Consider the following 18,724-nt stretch of genomic DNA (forward strand, 5'->3'; position numbering starts at 1 on the left):
CGAAAAAAAAATGAAAACGACAATTTGGTTTTGACAGAACGTGTTTAACGAAATAGTTTAATTTTTTTCACGTATATACAACAATATTATCATCATGTAATAATAATAATTATTCAATAATTTATACACATTTGTATACCTTCACCTATTTTCGACAGTGTGAGAACGACCAAAAAAAATTAAATATATATTATATAAGTATACACACACGTTTAATAATATAATATAATACAAAATTAATGATTATATTATTAAGTACTTTTTCGGCTGGTACGTTACTAGAATTTTTTTTTAAATTTGTTTTTACTCACTATATATAACTGTTGCGTTTGCGGTAACGGGTTCTGGTGTGTGGCGTAGAAATTAATAAATACACTGTTGTGTCGTCGCCTTAAATTTTAAACGGCCCGCTTGACTACAAGTAATAACAATATAATAATACCGGTTCGTAATATTTTATCATTACTATATCGTATTATTATTGCTTATGATTTCCGCGTGGAACACACGACCGGCGGTGTCCGAACGGCTCTCCGGAGATACATCGGCGGCCGCCGTTTCACCTGTAGAACAGAAAAAATATTATTAACAACGTTTGCAGTACATAATTATATATACATATTATTAATATTATTATCATTAGTCGGCGCTTTGTGTAGACTCGTATCACAAAAATATTATAATACATATTATCTGCTACGTATATAATACATTATATTAGAAGCGTATTATATTATACTGCGAATTTGGCAAAATACGATAAACAGAAAAAAATTAGCTACCGAATTGTTGTTATTAAATTTAGTGTGTATGATGGGTGTGTGTGTGTGTGTTCGATTTTGTGTTTAGTTCAACGTCGACAACTACGAAGACAACTTCGACTGCGACAGCAGCTGCCGCCGACTTTGGTCCCTCCGCGATAGACATATGTTTATAACCGTGTATGCTATAGGTAAGTATGGTATAAACAATTTTTTTTTTCCTTACAGACCAATAACAGGACCAGACAGCGCAATAAATGCTATGCTACCGTAATATAATATAGTTTATATGGAGAGGTATTTAACATAACGCATTACGATGATCGTTTTTGAAACCGATGAGAACTTAACTCTGTTCAAGAAATTCGTTGGCAAAGCGGTACATCGCTTGTATATAATTATAAATACATTTTAAAAAAAGTGAAAAGTGATGAGCACTGTTAATCAAAAAAAAAACAAAAAAATCGAAACATTTTAGAAACTTTTTTTTTCAAAACCGGCCTAATATATATATCTATATTATACTAAAATATCCGTAGCTCGTAAAAAATCGTAGTTGATGCCGATTGCATGTGTTTCCACCGTTGTTGGAAGTAGTATTTAAGTAGACATGACATTATTACCTATATATATTATAAACTAACACCAAAATAATAATTATTTATGTTAATATAGTCTAACAACGGGTCTTGTATTTATACATTTATCATTTTAATATATATATATATGTATATTACATTTAGTTCTGTGCCAGTTTTATTTTCACTTACTTTTCTGTGCGCTTTTAGTATTATGAATTTTATTCAATTTCACTCGTGTATATTGCAATATTTCTGGGGAAAATCGATATACACTATTCACGTCCTTTCCCATAATAACTGAGAAAAAAATGGATAAAATTATGTTATATTATATTATTATTATATTATTATTATTATTATTATTATTATTATTATTATTATCATCATTATAATTATTATATTATTATATATTGCTCAAATAGTTTAGCGTGTAATTAATTAATATTTAGGTGTACTATTTTTTTTTATATATTATATATTCATACAAAAAAAAAAAATATATATATATATATATATATATGTGTGTGTATGTATAAACACTTAGTTATAAACGCCAAACTAGTGGCATAGCGTACAAAAACCTATTTAGTTAAAAATATTCATTTATTATATTTACGTACCTAATATATATATATATATATATATATATATATATTTATATTTATATATAATGTAATGGACGGAAGTAATATTTTAGAATTTTTTCTCGTTCAACATGTATTTTTTATAGTGAAATTTAGGCATATTTATAATACGTATAATATATATATAATAATAATAAATATTTATATATCGTTCACGGCAATAATATACGAATTGTAAAATATTTATAACGTACTCATATATATATATATATATTATACATATTATATATATATATATATATATAACATTTTTTTTACTATTATTATTATTATTAATACGATCTTTGAAATATGTAAAATTTGTGATATTTGAACCTTGTACTAGTCGTTTTTTGATCTAGTCTTATTTTTAATCAGTATATATATTTTACTAATTATTTACGGATTTAATTAATATATCAGATGTGACATATTATTCAAACTTAATATTCGTCGTTTGTAAGTCTTCCTTTGTAATAATAAATTAAAACGAAACATCATTAGTGAGTATACGAGTAGCACCTAAACCATGACTGTCTAAACAATGTAAATCGATATGTTATTTTTTATATAACAAGATATATTTAGACGTGTATTTAATCGATATAACTTGTGTAAATTTTGTACAACAATTTTGTTTAGGCTAGGTCTAGTCATGTTTGGTTAGTCGTCTAGAATCAATAAATATATATAATATATATATATATTCGTATTTGTGGTTAGTTTAGGAGTAGATGATGTGATTAGCATTTGTATTTATTATTATTATTATTATTATTATTATTACTATTTTTTTCTGTTAGTTCGAAAAAGTTACTTTAAAATACATTTTTTACCCCATAAAAAATAAACATAAACGTGGTTTTTTTATTGCAATTATAATATTGTGTGCTACTTCATACCTTATATTTTTAGATTATTAGCTAACACTTCAAATAACGTACCCATCTATGTATTAATGTTTCCTACACGGTATAGGTATCTGTTATACGTTTTTTTAATCATATCATACTATATTTGACATGAAAATGTGACGTACAGTGTACCTAAACAAGTTTTATGTACTCTTCGTATGTATAACATCCAATAACAAATTCATAAGCAATATGAATGGTAAGTTCAAGAAAACGTTATTTACCGAATTCGTTTTACCTTGCAGAACAAAATAACGAATATAATATCAACGAGTTGTTATAAAAGTGTGAATAATGTATAAAATACATTTTATAATAGAATGATCTTTATTCCAGAAGGATTGCGTTCAATCGACGAGAGATTAGTTAATTAATTCACACGTGCCTATAATAATTATTATTAACTATATTATTATACTAATGCTGTTACTTTGTTATAACTTAATATTTTATATTGTACATAATTGTATTGTGCATTTCTTTTTTTATGGATTTTTCAGGGTCTTACACATATGCATAATAGTTGTCGCCGTTGAATCCAATAAAGAAACGAAGAAAACGGTCTCACATATACTACTTTTGATATATGTCATGTTTTTTTTTAAATAAAATGATCATTTAAAATACTAAATACATACTAAAACGCATTTCGCCTGTTTATACTTTTAACTGAAAACGTACAAAACGCCTAATGATATTATATTATATTAAGTTACAAATCCTAGTTTATAATATTATTGTTCGGGCTACTTGTGTAAACTTGAAACGAAACGTTTTGTATTAACTATAATCTTAATTATGTTATCTCTAACGACAGTGTACCTACTTACCGAACTGAAATCATGTAGTCGATTAACCGATTCATATAGAAAATGTATGCATCGTCTTAGGCATAAAATCTCGTTTTCGTCGTAGACAAATACTTTAAACGAACGACAAATTAAATTGCACACAGACAACAGACCTAAGCAATTCGCAATTGTCTTCTCTAAAGCCTAAACTCGCAAAATATAATATTAATACGAATGAACATGGGTAGTTTCGCCTAATTTGAGAGATATGCTGCCGAGTGAAATTGTTTAATAATATTACGGCGATTACGGTTGGGGATAGTTCGCGCTGTACAAAGCTATGGTATAACCTATACGTGCCTCACCCACAGTAGACATGTTTAAAAACTCGATACAATATGTATTTATTTACAATTAGATTAAAACTCGACGATTGAAAATATTAACTAATTTTCTTGATAACCGCAGTACTCTGAACATAATAATTATAAAGAATTCAAAATAATAGACACACATATGATGCCCCTCTACCCACCAATAGTTTTAATACTTAGTTAACTTTTGACATGCTATCTAGTCGTTTATAATTTTAAATTAACGAAATTCCCAAAACGATAATATTATTATTCTTTATAATAACTGTTTTTTTTTCTTCAAAAGACCAATTTCAAAGAGATTAATTAAATTCAAACAGTGAAAACACAGCTGTAAAAAACGAAAAAGGTATTTCCCAGTGGTATATAAAATATGTATACGTATGTGCACCATTTCCATCTACCTGATACGCGGTCACACGCGATGTGTCCTAAATGTGTTTAGGCTTAAACGGTCTACGCTTATTACGAGGTCAAGTGTACAGAGTTACTCAGAGATATTAGGATTAATTTTACCAAGAAAAACTTGTCTTTTAATAAACCTATGAATAATATCAAACCGATAAAATAACATTATACCTGTGGAAGGCATCGCGTGTATATCGTTGTTTCTGGGATTGTGAAAAATGATTGTTTTCTACTGAGATATAATAAATTATGTTAGGTAGATTACTCTACTGTCTAAAATGAAATGTTTATTTTCGGAAGCAACGTCAAGTCTTGACCGACATTCGAGTATAACATGATATCCCTTTTAAAGTCGATTTATGGACGAATTAGCATATTATATAATATTATACCGTAGGCGAGTGAATATTTAAAATTACTTCTGTATGTTGCGGGCAGAGAATTTCCAATGTGTTTGTCGAAATACAAACGAAAACGATGAATTGGATTGAGTGCGAAGAATACGTAAATTTAAGCCGCTGTTCGAGTTATTTGTTCGCTCGTCCCGTCATTAAATCCGTGTATAAAAATAAATGAATAATATATTTCTATTTGTATTGTAAACAGGAGTGGGTACCTTTCTGAACACGACGGTGAAGTGGCTACGCTAGCGAGACTTAAGGCGCGTAGGTATTATCTACACACATAGTACAAGTCACACAAGTGTATAGTTATACCACGTTGCAAATGTGCAATTTAAGCTGCGTTTGTGTAAGTCAACGTGACGAAAGATGAGAGTACATAATATATTATGTATTGTTACAGGATTTTAATTGACGTCGGTACGCCTGTCTGTCTGATACGACAACAAACATAAAAAAACGTACCTAATAATGTAAAAAAACTCAAACTTTAACCATCTATAGGGGTAAAAAAGAGATATAACTAGTCTACTCCGACCTGTATAGAGGAGTATAGAGCATTAAATATTTTATACGACACCTGTGCCAGAATCCGGACGTTTTCTCGAACATTATTGCATTTGTTTCGCGCTAAATGTGTCGACGTGTTAGAAATTGCATCGCCGCGGCGTCGACATAGATAATTAAAAACATATTATAAACCGTGTGCCGTGTAAACTATTATCGGCTATTGACGTCGTCCGCACAGGTTTGCCGGAAAAAAAAGTACTGTTCTAACAATATCGTATGCATTCCGGCGTGCAGACACGACAAGAGTTTGGGTTTAGTGAACGGTTCGAGTTAAGGGTGAAAATAAAAATACGAATTTGAACAGCCCCGGTGCACGCGATCTCCGCCGGCGCCTACTGCTGCGTCCGACCCAGTGGCATTGACCCAAACTACAGTATAGGTATACCTGCTAACGGACATCAGTCGACGAATTGGAGTGTATACACCTACCTACCTACGATAATGTGGAATATGCATTATCGCGGCGACGGTTTATTATTTTATGTCCAACTACGATATTATTTCTTTAGGCGAACTCTGTGTGGTGGTTAGTTAATATAATAAGTAAAATAACATTTTATCATAAGAACGACAGTGCATATATACCGCGATAACGTGGTTAGGAAATTACTAAAAGATATATTGTAGGTATTTATCATAACATAACCGCACATTCGTTTTATATTTGATTTGGTCACTGCAGGAAAATCGATTTTTATTAATATATTGAACGTGCCTTATTCAGACTTTTTGGTTGGTATAATATAACATTATGCAGTGCAGAGGTGGCCAACCAGTCGATCGCGACACCCTTTCGCATTTTCTTAAATTTTTGAATTTTTTTCAGTGAACAATGAAAATTTATTTTTTTTATAAATTTGTATATCCCACGAATATAAAAATTATATTTAGAAAAAAGCAATAAACAACTATGAAAAACGAGATTATACACACATATCGACTAAAAGAAGTGTAACATATATTACACACAAACCTTTTTTTTTTTTTTGGTCGATTGCAACAACCTAGAAAATTTCGGTGGTCGATCGCAAGTCTATTAAAGTTGGCCACCCCAAATATAGTGCATAAACTATAATCGTGTACAATTAAAATTATAACTATGCTGTTTTAATAGGAAACGTAAATCGAAATAATATAATCCTAAACTCAGCAGATAGGTATCTACATGGTTCAAAATATATTTTTTGATATAACGTATTATCGCTTATGATATTTTGATATTTTCGCAAATTAACGTACTTGTATTCCTATTATGTACCAGGTACCTATAATTGCGATACCTATGAATTCGTATGATATGATATATAAAATCAATGTACAGTGTTGTGCGGTGTCGTGAAAAAATCTTAGGTATTATATAAGTATATATATATATGTGATGTGAGTAATATTAATGTAAATGTATATTGAACACTAACCATCACATACCAGCTGTATAATGTTGGTGTTGATCAGTTACGTGCTATAATAAATTGGCTTTTTTGAGAAAGTTCTCTAGAGATCAAAATGGGTGGATGTATAAGGTGGGTACCGGGCAACGGGATTTAGTGCGATAAAAAAATGTATTATATAACATTATAAATAGAATAAACGCTGTGGGTGTTGTATATGGCGGGTGGTTAAGCGATATAGTTCTACCTCAGGTCGAAAAATTGTTCAGCACGCCTATTGAACGGTGTTGATCATCACAGCCGAAACCGAACTTTGGCCACCACCAACACGACGTGCGTTATATGTTATATACATACTATGTAATGCTAAGTACACGGTTTTCGCGCGGCTACATAGCGATTGGGTCTACAGAGGGTACGCTACAGTATTATCATACAATGCGCGCGCGCAAGCGTCTACATCGGTCGTCACGACAACGCCGCCGGTAACTCTCGTCGCCGCGGTCCCTATTCCGTCACAAATGGATTTCCCTGCGACGTAACGCCGCCGAATACGGACGTGTACTACATATACCTACAGGGTGATTCACTAAGCACGCTCGCCCCGTTTTTCTCCGTCGACGACGCAGTCATTCGAATTCTTGAGATGATTCACACCACCATAAATAAGGAGTGTTCTGTAGAGACATATTATAAACTTAACTGCTCTTCAAACGACGAGAATCCCTACTTTCTATTACTGTGCCTTAACTATTTCGTGGATCGTATCTATGAAAATTTTAAGCTATCAAAATCAATTCGAAACAATAATTCACTAAATAATTTACAGTAAAAAAAAAAAAAGAATTCTGTCTTTTTAAAGTTTTTATCGCCACAGGACATTCTTTATAAGTAGTACAAAAATCTCTGGAATTTGAATAAATTTATTGTAAACCGGAAAAATAAGGATGATGATCACTCTCGGTGAATCACCCTGTAGATATATTGCTAGATATTTCGAAGACGACGGTAGATCAACCTCAATCATCCTCCTGTATATGCAGTACGTATTCCGGTATATTACGCGTATGTGTAGCAGCTCTGACGGTGAAAATCGTGTGTTAACCCTGCGAACTAACCGCTCAAATCGTCGACTTTTTCTCCCACCCATCCGTCCCCGTGACGGCTATATCGCACCCCTATATCGTCCACAAACCACGGCTAAACGCCACTTCGAATCCTGCTGCGAGGTCGTTAGCCTTAGTCTGCGAATAAGGGTTCACGGAGGCGGACGACGCATTATTATTACTATTATCGTTATTATATATTAAGTTGTACGCTATATGATGGGTGTTATGCGTTCGCGGAAAAAGAAAGATTACATTTTAAAAGGAATTCCTCGACGCCAGCTAGGAAGTCGTCAGTCCTTATACGCGTCGGCGCATACAAGCCGATCCGTTTCACGTGCTACAACTATCATGATTTCGAAAAACTAATATTTTAAATAAGCCCCGTAATATGAATGACAATAATTACTTTTTTTTTATTATTCTCGAGAATCACACTCGTGGTCTAATATTTTTGATTTAGGTCTGTAGTTGTAACATTCAACAATAATGATAAAATTAAAACATGCTGCGGTATGGTGCACTGTAATTAAAACTAGAATTTGTCGTGAAATTTTTTTATGAAAGGTAAAATAACTAAATTTGTGTTGATGTACACATTTTTAATACCGATGTATTACGTATTGAGTAACCTACTTAAAAAATCTTATAAAAATAATCAAATAAATCAGTAAAACAAATGTTGCTTGAGCGGTAAAATAGATATCGCGTATACTGCGTATTAACGGTATAACGACGATTTACTCGTCAAAATACAGCCCTGTAGGCAAAAAGAATCTCGGCGAACGTGATTCCTGCGGAATCGGTATAATCGGCACCAACCCACGAGTTTCCAACTCTATGACTGAGACACAGAGTGTTATATGTTATATATCTATTGTACGGTTCATTATAAGAAAAAGTACCACGCAATCATCGTATCGTTTCATTTAACCTCTAACGAGAGTAAGTCAACTTCAAAATTCCCGAATATACATTTACGAACAAACTCGTAATAGTCAAATAGGTTTCTATTTCAATCTGTTCAAAGAAACCGCCGTAACTCCCGTACAAACGATGGGGTCAGCAGTGGAAGCGCAGCATTACAGTTTTAAGTCTACTCTCGTGTAAAACCACGCTCGGAAAAGCAATGAAATACCGGTTTATTGATCAAAAACAGAGCCCCGATGGCGATGATGAAAATAGAAGTACTCCGTTGCGTTCTCTCTTGAGTTTATTATTAATAGTCATTCACCCTGTACACCCACGTCATATACTAAACGAGCCGTGGCAATGGTTTAAGCATAAAGCATTATGTCGTGTGCGGTCAATTTTATTAATTTTTAAAAAAAAAGTAAAGGCGTAAATTGCGTGCAAAACGATTTCCTGCGCGAAGCAAAGAGTTATGGATTTTCCGGGTGTTTTAATTGCGCGATCAGATTAATTTTGAAAATAAAAAAAAGTCACCGGTGGAAAGCACTCTATTGGTATAAATGTAAGTGTATAACCTCCAATGACCTCTCTCGGGGGACAATAGTGAAACGGCTTTTAACACGTCCTCTCAACCGACGCCCGTCGTGAGTTTTACGAGTGTGAAACAGAAAATAAATAATAAATAATATGACGAAAAGGGTGTGACCCGGTCGGTCGCAGGAGATAGGAAAAAACAAGGTTTTTTCCATTACGCTAATTCGTCGTATTTATATAAATACCTACATGCTACATAAACTTATACATATCATATATATATATATATATATGTAACGATAAGTATAAAATACGATATGAGGAATGCGGGGAAATATTATATTATAGAAAACAGGTGGCCGGAAGAGAACGTTCGTCGGAAAAGCTCGCGGTCGCCGGTACAGTCGCAAGTCGACCCCCTCCCCCTCCAACATGTACCCCTCACACCGTCAAGCGTCTTATTTATCGTGATTTCCGACAGAGAATTTCCGCGCTGTAAAAACCCTTTGCATATTTTTGCGTAAATCGTTTTTACCTTCCGCCTCGGGTTTTCCAGCGAACACAGTGTGTGTGTACTCGGCTTCGACGATGGAACGCGCGGACGAGTAGGTAGAGATACCTATATATCGCGTGCTCTGCCGTTGAACTGTGCTATTGCACTTCGTGTTAAGTCTCTGTGCCGGTTCGTGATGTATTTTCAGGATCGTGAAACGGCAGTGCGTCCGATACGTGTCAAGTTTCTGAAATTAAATTTCTCACGCTGTACAATTTTGTATACGCTATATAATGCTGTATACGTATAGTAATTATTAGCTATCGCAGTCGTCTGGCACTGGCCGCCCGAGTTCTTATCACGACTAATCATATAATTTAATAATAATATCGTATCAAGTTTAATAATAATATAGGTACTATAACTGTGTAATATCACACAAATCGTCGGGATCGTCCGGCTAATCACTATCAACACGATAATAATATATTTTGTGCGATGACTGTTGCGGGCATTACACGAGTCACACGACCGCGAGTAAGTATTGTATATGTACATAGTGACGTTGTTTGTCCGGCGGCTCGTCGTCATCAGTCCGCGGTGGCCGAAAAGTTTTCGTCGTATGCATAATCGTATCACATTATAATAGTATAGTATCACGTCGTTTTTTGGCGTGATTTATTACAACTACGGCAGGTAAAGATATTATGATGATAACACGTCTTCGCGGCTTCGGGTGCGGCACACGCGCTATACAAACACAATATACGAAATAACGAGGGCTCCCAAAATGTACTTACTTCGATCATATATCGCAGTGAGGCGTTTTCGACATATATCTCTATACACACAGCATCATTTATAATAATATATATATATATATACGTACGTGATCTGGCGTGCATGAATCGACGATTATGTGATGTCGTTTCGGTCGTCGTGCCTGACTTGCGACACGACTCCAACAGTCCGCCGCCGTCCCTGCATCCGCGGCCGTCGTTCGAATCGCACTGAAAGCGCTTGCAAAACGCAACTCGCGGGCCGACGTGAGTATGAGTGTGTGAGTGTACGTGTGTTGGTTCACCGCGGATGAGATGTCGTGCCCCGTCGCCGTCGCTCGTCGTTCGCGCCCTTCGGAGCGGGCGCGGCGGATGTATATGCGAGGGCCGCCGCCGTTGCAACGCACAATTCGCACACCGCTTTCCACCACCACCGCCGCCGCCGCCGCCACCGCCTCAGCAACGCCGCTGCAGGTGGAATCAATAGCCGAACTTGAAGGGGTGGAAATGCGGCGGCGGTGGTACTTTTCCCTTTTATTTCCCCGCCGCCGAGCGACGGCGGCGGCGGGCGGCGAGAGGGAGGGTTAGCCGTAGTAGATGGGGCGGCCACACCCTTCGGACACACGCAACCCTTGTACACGCGCACCCCGTCGCCACCCACCCTTCCGCGAATAAACCCACCCCTCGGCCGTAGCCGCCGCCACTGCCGCCGAGTCTCTCGCTCCACTGTTGCGGGCAGTCGGCGTGAATGAAAATATTATGACTATACGCGGGCACTTTTCGTCGTCGTCGTCGTCGGCGGTGGCGGTGGCGGCGGCGGCGGCGGTGTTGGGGGCCGTCCCTTCCATTATTCATAATTAATTTTTCCGACGCGGCGAGAGGGGAGAGGGAGAGATTTCGTCGGGCGATATTTCGCCGTCGGAATCCCTGCGGGGTACTGCTGCAAGCTCAGACCCCTCTCTTATATATACATCGCACGACGGGCATTGTGTACTGCACGCGTGTATATTATAATGCACACTCAATATACCAACTCGTGTATACTATAAATTGTGCTGAGCTTGCAACATTATATCATTTTAAATTGTATATATATATATATATAGATATAACGTCAGATAGTATATTATTATGTCAGGTTAGGTCGAGTAACCCGTAGTCGTATATACAGTATGGCATATATATATTGTATATTTGTGTGCATATAATTACCTTATATATATTTTTTATTGTATTTTAGGAAATAATATGTAAAAATGTTTATGTATTATTTTTATCAGTACTTCGCCGATAAGAGGATAAGATCCTTCCTCGGCGGCGAGTCGGGCCATTTAATACATTTAATGTATCGTACACATCATTATTAGTAATGTGAATATCTAAATGGCCAATAAATTATTATTCATTATTGTTGTATGATCTATACAATACGAAGTAATAGTTCATTATTAATTAAGCAGTCGTAGGTGAGATAGTAATTTGTGGTAGCGACGATAGTGCCATATAGCGGTACAGTTGATACGATATATGATATTACAGATTATATTATTACAGACATTGAAGTGGTGTAACCAGATTGATCGACAATATACGGACCGACGTTTGCGGGTTACACGATATGCGAAGTTATATACATATGATATTAAATATCATCGGTTTTTCTACTTCTACGCCGAAAACGATTCATACTTAGGCCCGTGTCAAGAACATTTAGGTAAAATAATATTGATAACTCTATATCACAGCCTTTGCCATAGGAAGGAAAAAAGTTGCTTGTTGTGTAGTGAAGCCCGTTTTAATAGCGTTTCATTGCAATTAATTCGATTATTCTTGACTTTACTTATTAATTTAAAAAAGATAATATTGTGCGCCTTAGGACCGATTGTTAATAAATGTATATTTTATTTAACCTCTATATTTCATAATATAGTAATTATATTTTATATTTTCCGACAGAATGATGTTAGTACACTAAACTCCGCAATAATCAATAAACTATCCTTATAAGAATATTGAAAATAATTATTGGTATTTTTTTTTTTTTTTACAAAAATTCATTGCGACGATATCAATTGGTCAGAGTAATTTCCGTGTGATTATATATGGGTTTCTGGGTGTGAAAAATCTGTATACGTGTCCCTCTACTTCACGTCAATATAACACACGAGGAACTCCCAGCGCTGAGAAAACTGTGCGATATTCACTTTCTCTCCACTACACAGTATTAACATTTATCGGACGTTTTGTCGTACTATACTCACTGTGGTGGTATATATGTATGTGTAACACGTCCATGTAACATCTAATAATAATATGTGTACCGTGACGTTATATCCGGTCTTGCGTGTTCTTTTGACAATTTATAGTTTTTGAACCGGTCAATTTAAAAAAAAAAAAAACTCATCTACGTACCTTAATATATAAGATCACATGCACAGTGTACACACTCGCAGACCAAGCTCTACCTTCATGGTACGTTTCCTCTATGACGAATAAAAAATGTGAAAAAAAACATTATTCGTGGGGACTTAAAAGTTAACAGCAATATGTATATACTATATGGTATGGGATTTATGTTGTTATAATTATTAAATACTAATAATACATTTTTGAAAAATCACGTTTACGAAAAAAAATTAAATCAACATACCGTAATAGTTATAATAGTTAAATAAATTACTTTAATAACTACATGTCTATACATACATCGATGTATCGATATATCATGAAATATGTTCAATAATATAAGCTGATGACGGGCCGTCACCGCTCAGAATCGTTATTCGTATATAATGATAAATCATTAAATTCAATTTGACAAGTGTCGAGAAAAAAAAATACAATTTTTAAATAATTGTTATAACTCATAAGTATAACCTATGTTAACGTCATTACATTATTACCCAGTCAACTGTAAGATACTGTAATCGAAAAAATAATTTAGTATACGACCGATGCTGTACATTTTTAATGTTTTACTATAATGATGAGTAAAATGACTAATGAATTAAATTTAATGGTTTTATTTTTAAAATTAAATTATTGATACCAATGCTTTGATATTAGCACTGTTTCCTATCTACCAACTGCCAGAGTTCATGCAGATTGCCGATAATTTTGAATAAAAGTTGATTTTAGAAGAATTATAGCATTAGACATGTTTAGCAAAATGCAAGTGTATACAATCCCATGCAAAGCATTTTTATTTGAATATATGCTAATCCAAATACGTAACCAATGATTCTATAAATGAGTAAAATATGAATTAAATAAAAAAAAAATATAAAAGCGTTAATACAATACATTAATATTAGTACATAATAATAAATAAAATACATGTTAAATTATCAATGTTTTAATTATTTGATATATACAGAATATCAAAGCGAACCCGCTTTCGTTTGTGTATTTGATAGTAAAATAAAAACTTGTACAATATCTACTTGGAGTTTTTTAATATAACAAGTTAAGAATATTTTTTTTCCAAACTATATTGTTTATATCTTTCGATATAAATAATTATTTAATTGGTATTTGATAAATACATTATGTAAGATATTAAGCTGACAGTGTTGTGTAATTTTCCTCACCACCTTTATTGTTAGACGACATACAAATATATCATCCATGTAATTTATGAGGTATTACACGAGGCGCGTTTTTTTTATTGTGGTGTCCCCAATAGGCCTAATCCACATCGTAAGCGAGAACGAGCGAACGCCGACCGACTATAATAGGTAGTTGATAAAGATAGCGAGATTAGTAACTGCACTTTCTCGTGTAAAAATGCATCTTATACACCAATATAAGTAATACACAATATAGGTACTTAATATAACAAATAAATATAGAATTAATCAGAAGGTGTTAATTGATTTAAATATATAGTTTTAGTTCTGTCGTAGCACGGCATTCGTCCATTTCGAGCTTACTATAGTGTTGAATTTAAATGCGTGTCTTAGGTTCTAAAGAAATATAAGTGAAGCTGCAGGTGATGCTGGAGGATTATTGGTCACACCGTATTATAAGTTCAGGGAGTCAAAACGGGTTAATTTTTTTGGGGGGGTACCTATCGGGTTTTGTATTAAAAACCGGGTAAAATGTTATGTGTAATGGGTTTTGTGTTTCGGGTGCAATTGTTTATGGATTTCGTGTCTGAAATCGGGTATAATTGTTTGTGGGCTAGGGGTGTGAGGTACAAAAGTGGGACAAATTGTTTTAGGGATATGGGTTTTGCGTTCAAAACCGGGTAATAAATATGGTGGTTTATGGGTTTTGGTGTTTTGCATTCAAAACCGGGTAAAATTGTTTGTGAGTTTCTTGTGTGAAACTGGGTAATATTTGTGAGTTTCGCGTGTGAAACTGGGTAAAATTGTTGAGTAGTGTGGGTAAGGTGCTGTGTAAGTGGGTTTCAGGTGTGGGAATAGGGAAATAATTTTTGCGGGTTATCCATTTTTACTCCCTGAATTAATAATGTGATGGAACTGGAATATAAGAATTATAAATTATACATCTTGATATAATAATAATAGTTATTAAAATGTTCGATTATAAATTAGTATAATAAAAAATTAATTACGTAATATAAAAGATGATAGTTATAGAAGATGGTTACTATTATTTAAATTCAACACTTTTCTAATTCTAAAATTATACTTAATGTATAAATATAATATGTTATCCAATAATAGGTTAGATTAGGTCTATGATATAATAATATTAAATTATAAATATTTAGATTAGACAGAGATCTGAACTATTGAAATTAGACTACTCTAACGATTGAAATAAATAAATATTACTCACAAAGTCACTAAATGGTGTAGAAATATTTTACGAAGCACAGACTGGTCAGCTGATCCTCCTGATGCTATTTATCACTATAAATAATATTTCACAAAAACTAACGCACAAGATAATAAAGTATAAACATATTATAATAATTATTTTACAAATACAAAGGTTAATTAATTAGTAATAATAATAATAATAATAATAATTGGGTACACCGTATACAGCGTACATCTTATAAAAATACAATCAATTCCGTGGCGTTTCGCACACATAATACGAATGCGTTAAAATATGAATAAAAATATATAAAGACTATAACTATAAACCAAAAATACAATATAATTTAGTTCACTAATGCAGAAATCTAGAAATAAATAGTGTTTTACAAACTTCAACACTATACTGTTTAAAAAATATTGAAAAAACGGATAATATGTATGTGTGTGTATTGCCGGCCGGCGATAGTCGATGTGTTGGATGATTAAGTATCGAGTGGTGACGCGTAAGGGGACAACAGTTAAATAAAATGATATTAAATATAAAATATTATAGGTAGGCGATACAAATAATATACATACGGAATAATATGCGCCACGGACTATTTTTATTCCGATCTACTAAATCGCCGAAATCCTCTGTCCGCATAAATGTATTAAATAAGTTTAAAGCAATTAAAACACCTATATATTATATAAGATATATTACAACTATTATGCAATAAATACTAGAAATAATTTAATAAGTCAATATGCCTATACTTAAACATATTATATTTACAAAATACATAAAATTATCTTACTTGGACTAGGAACTCAGTTTAACTTAGCTGTGCCCTGTGCTGACCAAGACTCGTGGCCGGATTGGACGAATTCGGCCCCCGAGTTTCAATCATATCAATAACGTGCAATAACCATGTACATACATAACTCTTAACACATTTTCGGTGAACGAGCTCCTCGTGACTTGAACTGATCAAAATTCTCGCGGCCCATAGAGTTTTACTCGGTAACTATTACCGAGATAATATGGCCCTGTTAAGACTTACATAAAAGTAATTACTTACCATCACGTGGAATCGCAATAATTTTTCTATAGTGTACGTTAACCGTTATGTAACATTGGAGGAAGTACATAACACACTATTCCGGGTCTGTGTTCTGAAGAAAAGCAACCATTGTCAATTTAAAATTACATTCATCCTTGTTGTGTGCGCATCTGTGAAGCTAAAACGGTGTAATGATTTATATTTAAAACAAAAAGAACAAAATATCATTAAACTTGAACAAAAAGGAACGTGGACATTTAAAAAGAGTTGCGGAAAACTTTTAGAAATTACAAATAAGAACGGTAATCGAAAAAATAAAAATATTATTTATGAAAATAAAAACTGGTGTGTATTATTGAAATGTCTCTGAACGACAAACAGTTTACAGACATAGAGTTTATTAGTTTCTCGTATACTCGTTAAAAGCAAATTAATAACAAATATTATTCAGCCAACATATTATTATATTACGATTTATTACAATATGAAATATAAATAAATAGTTTACGTTTTATATTATGTTTGCAGCCAGCACACAATAATAATAAATAATACCATTACTATTAAAGTACTAATAATAAGTAGCCTTAAGACCAATGGTGCACGACAAATACAAATTCGTGAAACCTAAAATTATAGATTAATTTTGTTTAATAATAATAATAATTGTATTGTTATTTAAATACCTACGTAAAAAATGTGAAATTATTATCGTACTCGCATGTGTACTACATATACTTATAATGTCAATATTAAAAATGTTAAACTTGAAATTTGTTTAATTTAATTATTTCATAATTTATTGTACTTTGTAGTAGGTAGATCTAGTTAAAATCCGAAAATAATAAAATATAATCAACGTGTATATGTTATCATACGTGAAGGACAAACATTTGTTGAATATTTTCGTATATTTGTCCAATTCAAGCATAAATGAATAATTGATTATAAATTCTATTTATTACGAGTTATATCATTTTTTGGTTCTATTAACTTCAACAATTGCTTACGTGCTGGTTATAGGCCATAGTTATTGTTCTTAAACCACCACATTATATGTTTCAATCGGAGTTGAGTGGTATAATTTTTTAAATCTACTAATTTTAATTTTCTTTGAAGTTTTCTTAGATTACATTACCATTTTTAGAATCTGACTAATCTGAGTAGGAACGATGAATATATTGATTTTATCATGATGTTTTTGTGTGTGTGTGTGTACAATAAGTTGTCGATAAAATACTTTGACGTTCAAAAATGGTGATTGTTTTGAAGAGATCAAACTTATAGATTCTCAGTACTTATTTTTATAATTGAAAAATAGACAAAAATATTATAGAAAAAATGAAAATTATCATAACAAGTATAATAAGTATTATATACATATAATCAGTCATAATATTTTCTTATAAACGACCTAAGTTAGACTTTTGTCAAAATCGGAAAAATATCAAACTAATTTATATTTAAACATTTATAAAAACTTTTATTTTTATATCTAAGTTTTGAAAATTAAATACAAAATTTGTCATAAGTAGTTCGTAACGAAACCATAAAATCTAAAAAATGTACGACAATTATTTTTTATAGACATTTTAAGTTCAAATTTGGATCATTTTATATATTAAAAGATAAATAACGGTGTTATTATTTTGTTATAATCAAATAACATTATTCGTGGTAACATAAAATTGTTACGTATTTATTATTACGAATTTTACTATACTGCAATAACATTTTTGACTAGTTTTAAATTATCTATTTATAGGCACCAAGAATTTATTCTTTACTATTTTACGGTGCTTACAAAAATATGTTATTAATTGTTTGTGTTACATAAGTTATATGATTCGGTATAATTGTATAATTGTATAAATATATTTTGTTATTATAATAATATAATAAATGCAATATTTTCGCATAAAGTTATACCAAGTTTTGTATTACCAACCAACCTATTATATTACTAAAAGTATGACTTACTAAATAAACGACTTTAATGGCTATTTATAACTAATATATAATTTAATTAAAATTTAACGCACCTATAAATCTATAATAGTGACCCACATTTAATGTACAGCAGAACAGTACTTACTTATCTACTTTTTCTGTTTATTTTCAATATTTATTTAGAAACTAGATAAAAATATTTCTATAACATAGTATGATGTCCAAACATTAATTTTTGATGTTGTACCGATTTGCCATTGAAACTTCTTTAATGAATTATATACATTTACATGTATG

General features: G+C 32.6%; 1 long non-coding RNA gene across 1 annotated transcript; it reads right to left on the reverse strand.

The window, feature by feature from the left end:
- Positions 1-29: 29 nt before the first annotated feature.
- On the reverse strand, positions 30-10,964 carry LOC113554296. Its single transcript, XR_003405251.1, has 3 exons — positions 10,749-10,964; positions 9,902-10,106; positions 30-563 (listed from the first exon to the last, which is right to left on the reverse strand). It is a non-coding gene; the product is annotated as an uncharacterized LOC113554296 (long non-coding RNA).
- Positions 10,965-18,724: the final 7,760 nt, after the last annotated feature.

Source organism: Rhopalosiphum maidis, chromosome 2 (assembly GCF_003676215.2).
Source record: "Rhopalosiphum maidis isolate BTI-1 chromosome 2, ASM367621v3, whole genome shotgun sequence".
NCBI classification, from domain to species: domain Eukaryota; kingdom Metazoa; phylum Arthropoda; class Insecta; order Hemiptera; family Aphididae; genus Rhopalosiphum; species Rhopalosiphum maidis.